Genomic DNA, 7,952 nt, shown 5'->3' on the forward strand with positions numbered 1-7,952 from the left:
GGTAGCACAAAAAGTATTTTAATCTTCTATGGATTGTTTCCATTGAGGAATGAAAACAACGGGCAAGCTAAAAATTAATTGGTTGCTAACTTCTGTGCTTTTCTTGGGATGTTTTTACAAGCAACGGATTAAAATCAATGTTTATTGCTATGCAAGCCCAGCTGTGTCCTTATTAGGCAAGTCTCAGTTCAACATTTCTGTGTAAAAGAGGACCTGTCCTCCCTCTCTTTGCTATCTTTCCACCCCCTGCACATGTAGGTGGGAGAGTGGGAGCTTGGGAATGTGAACTTGATCCAGCATTGATCAGCCAGGCAGCAAACTGTTATTGTTCTTTAGATACCAAACATAACTCCTTTCTAGTAGGGATAAGCCCAGTCATTCTGCACATAACACAGCTTTTGTGTTCAGCAATGCAATTAATAGGAAAAGGGAACCAGAATGACTGATTGAGATTATTAAATTTAAAAAAGATTCTAATGAACAAATGTGTGGAATCCAGCCCACAATTATTTCAGAAACTGAACATTTGTTTCAAATGCATTTCAAATTCTTGAACAAGCTATTACTCATGCAGATTCACTATACTACTACTACTGTACATCTGAGCTGGACACACACAATACTGAAAGGTGGCCTGAAGAAAAACAGAAACACATTTGTGAAAATCTGGCTTTTGACCGGAGAGGGAAGCCAATATTTTAGCAGGTTTTTAAACTAAATCCAGTGAAGTATCCTACTCAGCCTTAATGTGACTCACAGTCCCGGCTGAGAATCTCAAAAGCATTTTATTCAATTATTGCTAAATTAAGACTCCTAAAAATCTATTTTGAACTTCACTTTTAGAAATCAGTACAACAGAGGCACTGAAATGTTGTGGCAAATACTTCCAAATCTAACATTTAAAAATGAACATCGACATTCAACCTAGACACCAAGTTACTCAGCGCTATGTGGGTGTCTAAACTGAGGCAGCATTTTTTCCAATTTTAGAATGTGATCACACAATAACTTGTAACAATGGTATTCAGATCTTGACTGTCTGTGTTTTTCTCCTAAAATCAGCATCACATGCAATGCAGAAGAAACTTACCCCAAACCCTCCAAAATTATAACAATACCCTGAGCCACAATTGAACTTGAAGAGCTCAGAAATAAATTTGGGTCCTTGCTAACATTTAATGATGTGTCATTTTATGTAAGCTATTTTCTTGAATTTTTGAACTATTCAACAAAAAAAAATATACTAGTGTTGTGTCTCGTTTACCAGTATCTTAAGTACTATTTCTAGGTATGGCTAAATAAATTACAAGGCCATTTTATACCAATAACCTTCTTTAGATCAACACAGTATCTATTGAAATAATAACAGACCTTACAACTTATTTGCTAGCTTGCCCCAAAGAAAATATCAAATTAGCCGTATACTTTGGTCTATCTAGAAGGACTTTCAGATGGATAGTCTTTATCAAAAACTTCTTTCAAAGAGTTAACAACATAGACAGAAAGTCTGTCTGTGCAATCTCTCTTGATTTGTTTCTCTTCATCTAACATTTATGCACGCTACAGGACTATACACTTTGCCTGATTACATTTTTATATTTTCCAAAACTCTTTCTTCTCTTCTAAGAAAATGGGATGCTACTGCACTGTTGACAGTACAACTGCTAATTTCAGCAAAAAGCACAGCACTAATGATTTGTATTCAAAAACATTTTTCTTATTGTCTTTGTTATCATTAGGGAATCCATTAATCAATTTATATTGTTGACTATGCTCATTTAAATTTTTAAGGACTTTGGAAAGATCTTTTCATTTTCCAGTCTGCAAGGTTGCTAATATCAAAACAATACCATTTTTCTTGCGGGGAAGTGCCTATTCTTCAAAGTATGCTTTCCACATACAAGAACAAGTATCTTAACTTATCTTAAAGTAGCAGTTACGCTTTCTTCAGATTATTTCTCAAATATCAGCTATTCAACTATCGATCAGTTATATTGTCTACATTGATGTTAAAATACACACAAAAGCCTCCATATTCAGATTAAAAAAAAATCAAAGGGTAAGTAGCAAACTTCAGTATTTAAGCAGCAGCATGTTATTCTTGTGACTAATACTTAACACCAACTTTGAAATTAATTTAACAGAGCCACTGTTAAATTTTATTAAGTAAGACCCTTCCCAATTTTTTCCCCAAACCACAAGCCTGAATGAGATTTTTCTACTTAACAGGTAATTCTCACTGCCAGTGTTTACAAGTTTAGTGTATCTCAATAAACAATAAGGATTCCACTTGTTTGCTGTCTCAGTGTTGCCATCCCCAGACAGAAATATTGCAAGATAAGGCATGACTAGCAGTGACAAGAAATATCAAGTGTTAAGAAACCCAAGGCTTAAGTTGCACTCTGATCCAATACGAGCGATTTTTCTGCTGAAAAATTTTTCTGCTACCCTCTGTAAAACTTGGGTGAACAACTGCTAAAGATAATTCAGAAGTTTAGTAAGAGAGCATTCTTTTAAAAAATATTTGAATGTGGCTGCTTTGTTAGTAATTGACCATAACTGCTACCCTGCAATGCGTTCTCTTGGAGAGCTATCCCTTCATCTGTATTTTTGTCTTAGTAAAAGGAAACAGGAAATCTATAAAGCTTATAACTGGGGCAAAAGCCAGGAACCTTCTTAAAAGTAAATTGCTTTATCAGAAAACATATTAAGTGCTTGAGCTGCTGCTGTAACGTCCTTCTAAAATTTATGAAGCCACAGAAATAGAATACTTTACAAATTACATTTCAGTTCAACTTTTTTAATAGTTTTGCTCTGAGTTTTCTTTCCAAACCTTTTCTTCTTCAAGTAGGACAATCCCAGGGCCAGTCATACAAAACCAGAAATATGATTAATAAATTAATATTGACCACAGGAAGATTTATTTTGACTGTGTATTTCCAGAAATATAGATGATTTACAAATAACATTAGTAGATGTAGCTTAAACTACTGCTTTACCACAGTAACAAACAGCAGTGCAAAGAGGAGGAAGTATAAATTCTTTTAACGTGGCAAAATTCTTAGTATTGTAACAGGAGGCTGTACTCCAGTGTTCATTCAGAATTAGAAAGCACGGAGTAGTATTCTCACAATACACACTACGAGCTCTACATACTCTGAAATATACCTGTTGGCCGTACCTACTTTAATGAGGAGATACCGTTTAAGGTAGAACAGTGGATAAGAATTAAGTTTAACAGGAGGATAAAGTAGGAAAAAGGACTAGGAGAAGGATACAGTAGTGCTATCACCTCTTGCCAATTTTTCATAATTTTGAGGGGATGTTTGATGTGTTTATCCCAGTGGCTGCAGGGCACCTGTGTGATCACCTAAGACTTGCAGATTACACTGAAGGATCTGTTGGAAACTAAAAACCATGAAGGAGCAGGCCAACTACTCTTTTTTTTTTTGGCCCCCCCCCCCTTTTTTTTCTTAAACTCAAGAATGAATCTGAAGAACATAATTTTCATCACACAAGGTAACAAATGAATTACACACCCAAGGAACATTCAAGATAGCAAGTTTATCAGTAAATAGCAGTATGTTATGAAACAATGCCGTTTCAGAAGCAAAACAAAAGGTAGTGGAACTAGAATGAGTTAAAAAAATACATGTAAGGAGTTTATGAGATGCAGAGACTACCTAATGTTTATTGGTCTACTTCTCAATTAAACAGTGTACAATAGAGCTCAAAATGGGGAAAGATTTTAAGCACATTTTGAAAAGGTTAATGACCTAAGTTAGAATAAGAAATTCAGGTAAGAGTAAGCAGGCAATATAACACAGGTTATATATACTTGTTGCAAAGACAAGTCTGTGCAAAACTGAGAAAAACTTCCTTGAGAAGCATATGGTCTTTTAGTATTAAAATCTAATTAAACATTACATAGACTGAAAGACACAATAGAAAACGTACCTAAGAGAACAAACTATCATCAGCAGGGATGAAGTGGACTTAAGTGATTTCATAGATGTTTTCCAGCTCTAAATGCTGTTTTGTTCTTCTGATTCTATTCCTTGCCAGCTTAACTCACTGACTAAACTTAGTCGTGTTAAGTCATTACTCCTTGCACGTAAAAAGTTGCTATAATACCCTGGTGAGTCACCTCTGAGACAGAAGTACATGCTGAAGGTTGCTGATTTGATAAAAGGTATTTTCAACAACACAATATGCTTCACCCTATTTAACACCACCACGATGTGCTCCCCAAAAAAAATCCTCATGAAAGCTTGTATTTCAGAAATACTTACTTTTCATCTCTTATGTTCCTTACTGTTTTCTGTGTGAGAAAACCTTCCTGCACAGCAAGACTGAAGACAACCACTGTGCTGTGGCACTCTTCCATCTAAGAAAGAATTGGCCAGGCACTACCACACACCCTTTTTTATAAGATTAACCTTTAATGCTTTAGAAAATACCAAATTTGGAAGTGTAACTTGGCATGCAGAATTATTTTTTCATGGGAAGAGGCCAAACTCTGTTTTTATTTATCAGTATGAATTCCTTAAGTTATTCTTCATTACTGCTGTTATTCTTGATTACTGCCTGGAAACTGGCCCAATATTTAGAAAAGACCAAATTACTTTCCAAGAGTGAAATGGTAATAGAAATTGACAAATATTGAAGTTTGAATATTTAAAATCGCAAATATATGTGGTTCCCTGGACAGAGTTGGAGGCAGGATTTGGCACGGCAAATGTAACAAAGCACAAGTAAAGGAGTACAGGATCTTCAGTTAGACAGATGCCATGACATATGACTGTAAAGAATACAAAATGCGAATTCCTGTACTGGAGGGAAGATGGTAAGTAACGTTGCTTCAGCAGTCTGGGGAGTGGAAAGTATTTACCCTCGTCCATCTTTTGCAGAAGTACCCTTCTAGTGTCCTTAAGCTAGACACTGTTGTGAAAACAGTGAATTGAGGGGTGGGCTAACAACTTGTTTTTAAGTGGCCATGTTGTTACCAAATTCTAGAGAGTCCCAGTTGTGTACAGGTGATAGATTTGGATATAACCACGGAATAAAATTATTTAAAACACTTTGGTAGCTAATGGTGTAAATGAACCACAAGTGGTGAATTTTCTTTATAGTCAATGGATGACGTAAATTTCCTGAGCACAACATACCGAAACACAGAAATAAGAGATGCCACAGAAACAACCACAGATATTACAAAACAAAAAAATGCTCATATGGGAGAGATATAGAGGAACCATGTTCTGAACTGGTTTTCAGAATGGACATCAGGATGCATATTTCCCAATCCCATTACAGAGGATAGTCTCCCCAGTAAGGAAGTTGCCACTCCAAATGCAGTGAAGTCTTAGAGAGTATTTGTGAATTTAAAATGTTTAAATTCTCAATCAAGTTATTTCTCATAGGTATCTACTACACCACTAAGAAATGCACTTTGTTGCTGTAAAAGTAGGTGCTGCAGGGTTAAGAGTGACTTTAACTATTATGCTACAGGACTTTATAGTGCAGTCAGTAAAATAAGGGTGATAAGCAGCTGCTTTTCAGTTGCTCCAGTACTCAAAAACGGTAGTCAGCTGCAGTGGGTACTCTGTACTGCATACTGCTCACACTTGCCTGGACTGGCTGGCTCAGCCGTACGACTTCGCCCAAAGTTGCTGACAGAAACCTTCCACACCCTAGTCCACTCACCTGGTAACCCGTATGAGAGAGAACAAATCAGTTCTGTGGTGTTCCTGGGCTGCTAGTTATGATGCAGGTAGTTCACCTGCATGAAAGAAGGTGGTCTGTGTGCCTTCACATAGATTCATCATGTTAGCCAAGTTAATAGTTTGCTGAAATAACGATAATCTAAATACTAAATAAAGATAATACTAAATACTACTCCTGTACAGCACACAAGCAGATTTATACTTCTGTACTCAGTAAATACAGTCATATTTAGATTATAAATACTAATGTAGGCTGTTAAGCAACCTCTACAGTCTTGATTTCAGGAGTAAGGGATCCCCAAATGATTTAATAAAGCACAAAGAAAACAAGGTTTCCTATTTGGAACGACAACAGCTCCAGTTCTTTCAATAGAGTGGAAACTAGTTCCCACAAGAGCCGAAGAAGTGCTGAAGGCAACAAGTGCAAATCATCAAAAAGGTTATTGAGGGAAGAGAGCAACAGAGGGATGAGGGATAGAGGTCAGCATGCTGATGCTCAGAAGAAGCAGGCTACTAAAGCAGCACCATTCCTGTTGATGTTGTTTTTACAAAACAGCCAAACTATCAGGGCAATCCCTTTGATCTTTAAAGAAAATTTACAATGATTTACAAGCCTGCTGGATGTGGAAATACTTTTGCTACATGTTTTGTTTACACAAGCAATAGATACTTGTAGGGTATAATGAAACTACTCACTATTCATTCTGAGCAACTTACGGCACACACTCGGGACAACAGAGTTCAGTTTTCACATTAATGAAAACCATTTTCAATTCTTCAGTCTGCTCCTATCTTCCTTACATATGATTTTAGAGTTGATTGTGGGACACTAATAAGGCACATCCTCAAAGAGGTACATGTAAGTAAAATACCAGAAAACTTTCATTTCAGTCAGACAGTTCAGCATTTTACAACTACAGCTGCACAACATCAGTTTCTCCCCTATACTTGAAGCAGTTGTTCTACAATGTATTGAATTTTCTATCAGGAACAAAACCTCGATCAAAACATGGCATTAAAATCAAGGTCCTTTTTCAAGAAGTGAAAGAACATCAAGATGCATGATGATACTTACTGTCCCTCCCTTTCCTCCCTTCCAATTAGAGCTAGTTATATTTTCAGTAGTTTTACAGCAGAAAACAAGCTTCACCTTGGTTTTATAGCATCTTCGAATATTAGTTCAAATACATTTTGACCTCAGGGCAAAACCTCCAAAAGAACCTTCTACAGCCTACAGAGAACAGTGCACACGCACACCTCTAAAGCTGCCAAGGGAAGAGCTCAGCCCCACCATTTGGGAACAGCTCCGGCTCCGTGGCCACTGCGCAGCGTTTTGAGCTCTCCAGCTTTTTTGACAATTCTACCTGCAAACATGGTGACTCCTCACAGCCTCAGTCATGCTGCCTAAGTACCTTCACTTTTGCACGTACAAACCAGGACTTACCATTCTAACTTTTAAAAGTTGCATTTTTTAAAAAGCTAATGCAAAATGGAATCAAGTGCACCCAGTAGGCAAGACAAATCCCGAGCCACCTAGGGCATGCCAGCTTAGGGGAGATCACTTAGAAATTGAGCCCCCAGTGCATAAGAAAAACATACTGTGTATAAAGGTGGTTTTTAGAAACATTTATAGGAAGATCTCTCTCTTCAGCTAATCTCAGTTTTGGACCAAAATGAATAATCAGAGCCTTCACATAACACAGACACAGCGAAGCATTTTCAGTTCACAGATTTAAAATATTAATATTAAAAGCTTTTAGTATTAAAAGGTGAAAATAATGTTCAATCACAATTGCAAGAGAGCTGTAAAACCAATTAAATATGTTACCCATGCAGCAGATTCTTGAGCAAGTCACAATATTCACAAAAAATTAAAGTACAAATAATTTAACATTTAGTTACTGCTGCCAGCATGGCTTTCAAGTGATTCATACACTGACAACTGTGAACAATGCCCCTAACATTTAGTAGAGCCCACCACTATCCTGTAAAGCGTACTTCCATGTGACTACAATATTAAGCAAGAGGATAAGTTTTGTAAGATTTGCGCTCTCGCAGGTTTGTTGAGACAATGGTAGAAGCAAAAACATGCAACTGATAAAAGCTAAACCTGTATAAAGATGTGCAAAGCAGTCATCATCAAAACCGTTTATTTAAAACCATAACTGTTATAAGCTCAGGTGCTGATTTAAATAACATATAATGTAATGACAAATGCAAGACTCC

This window comes from Phaethon lepturus, unplaced genomic scaffold (assembly GCF_000687285.1).
Source record: "Phaethon lepturus isolate BGI_N335 unplaced genomic scaffold, ASM68728v1 scaffold16166, whole genome shotgun sequence".
Classification (NCBI taxonomy): Eukaryota; Metazoa; Chordata; class Aves; order Phaethontiformes; family Phaethontidae; genus Phaethon; species Phaethon lepturus.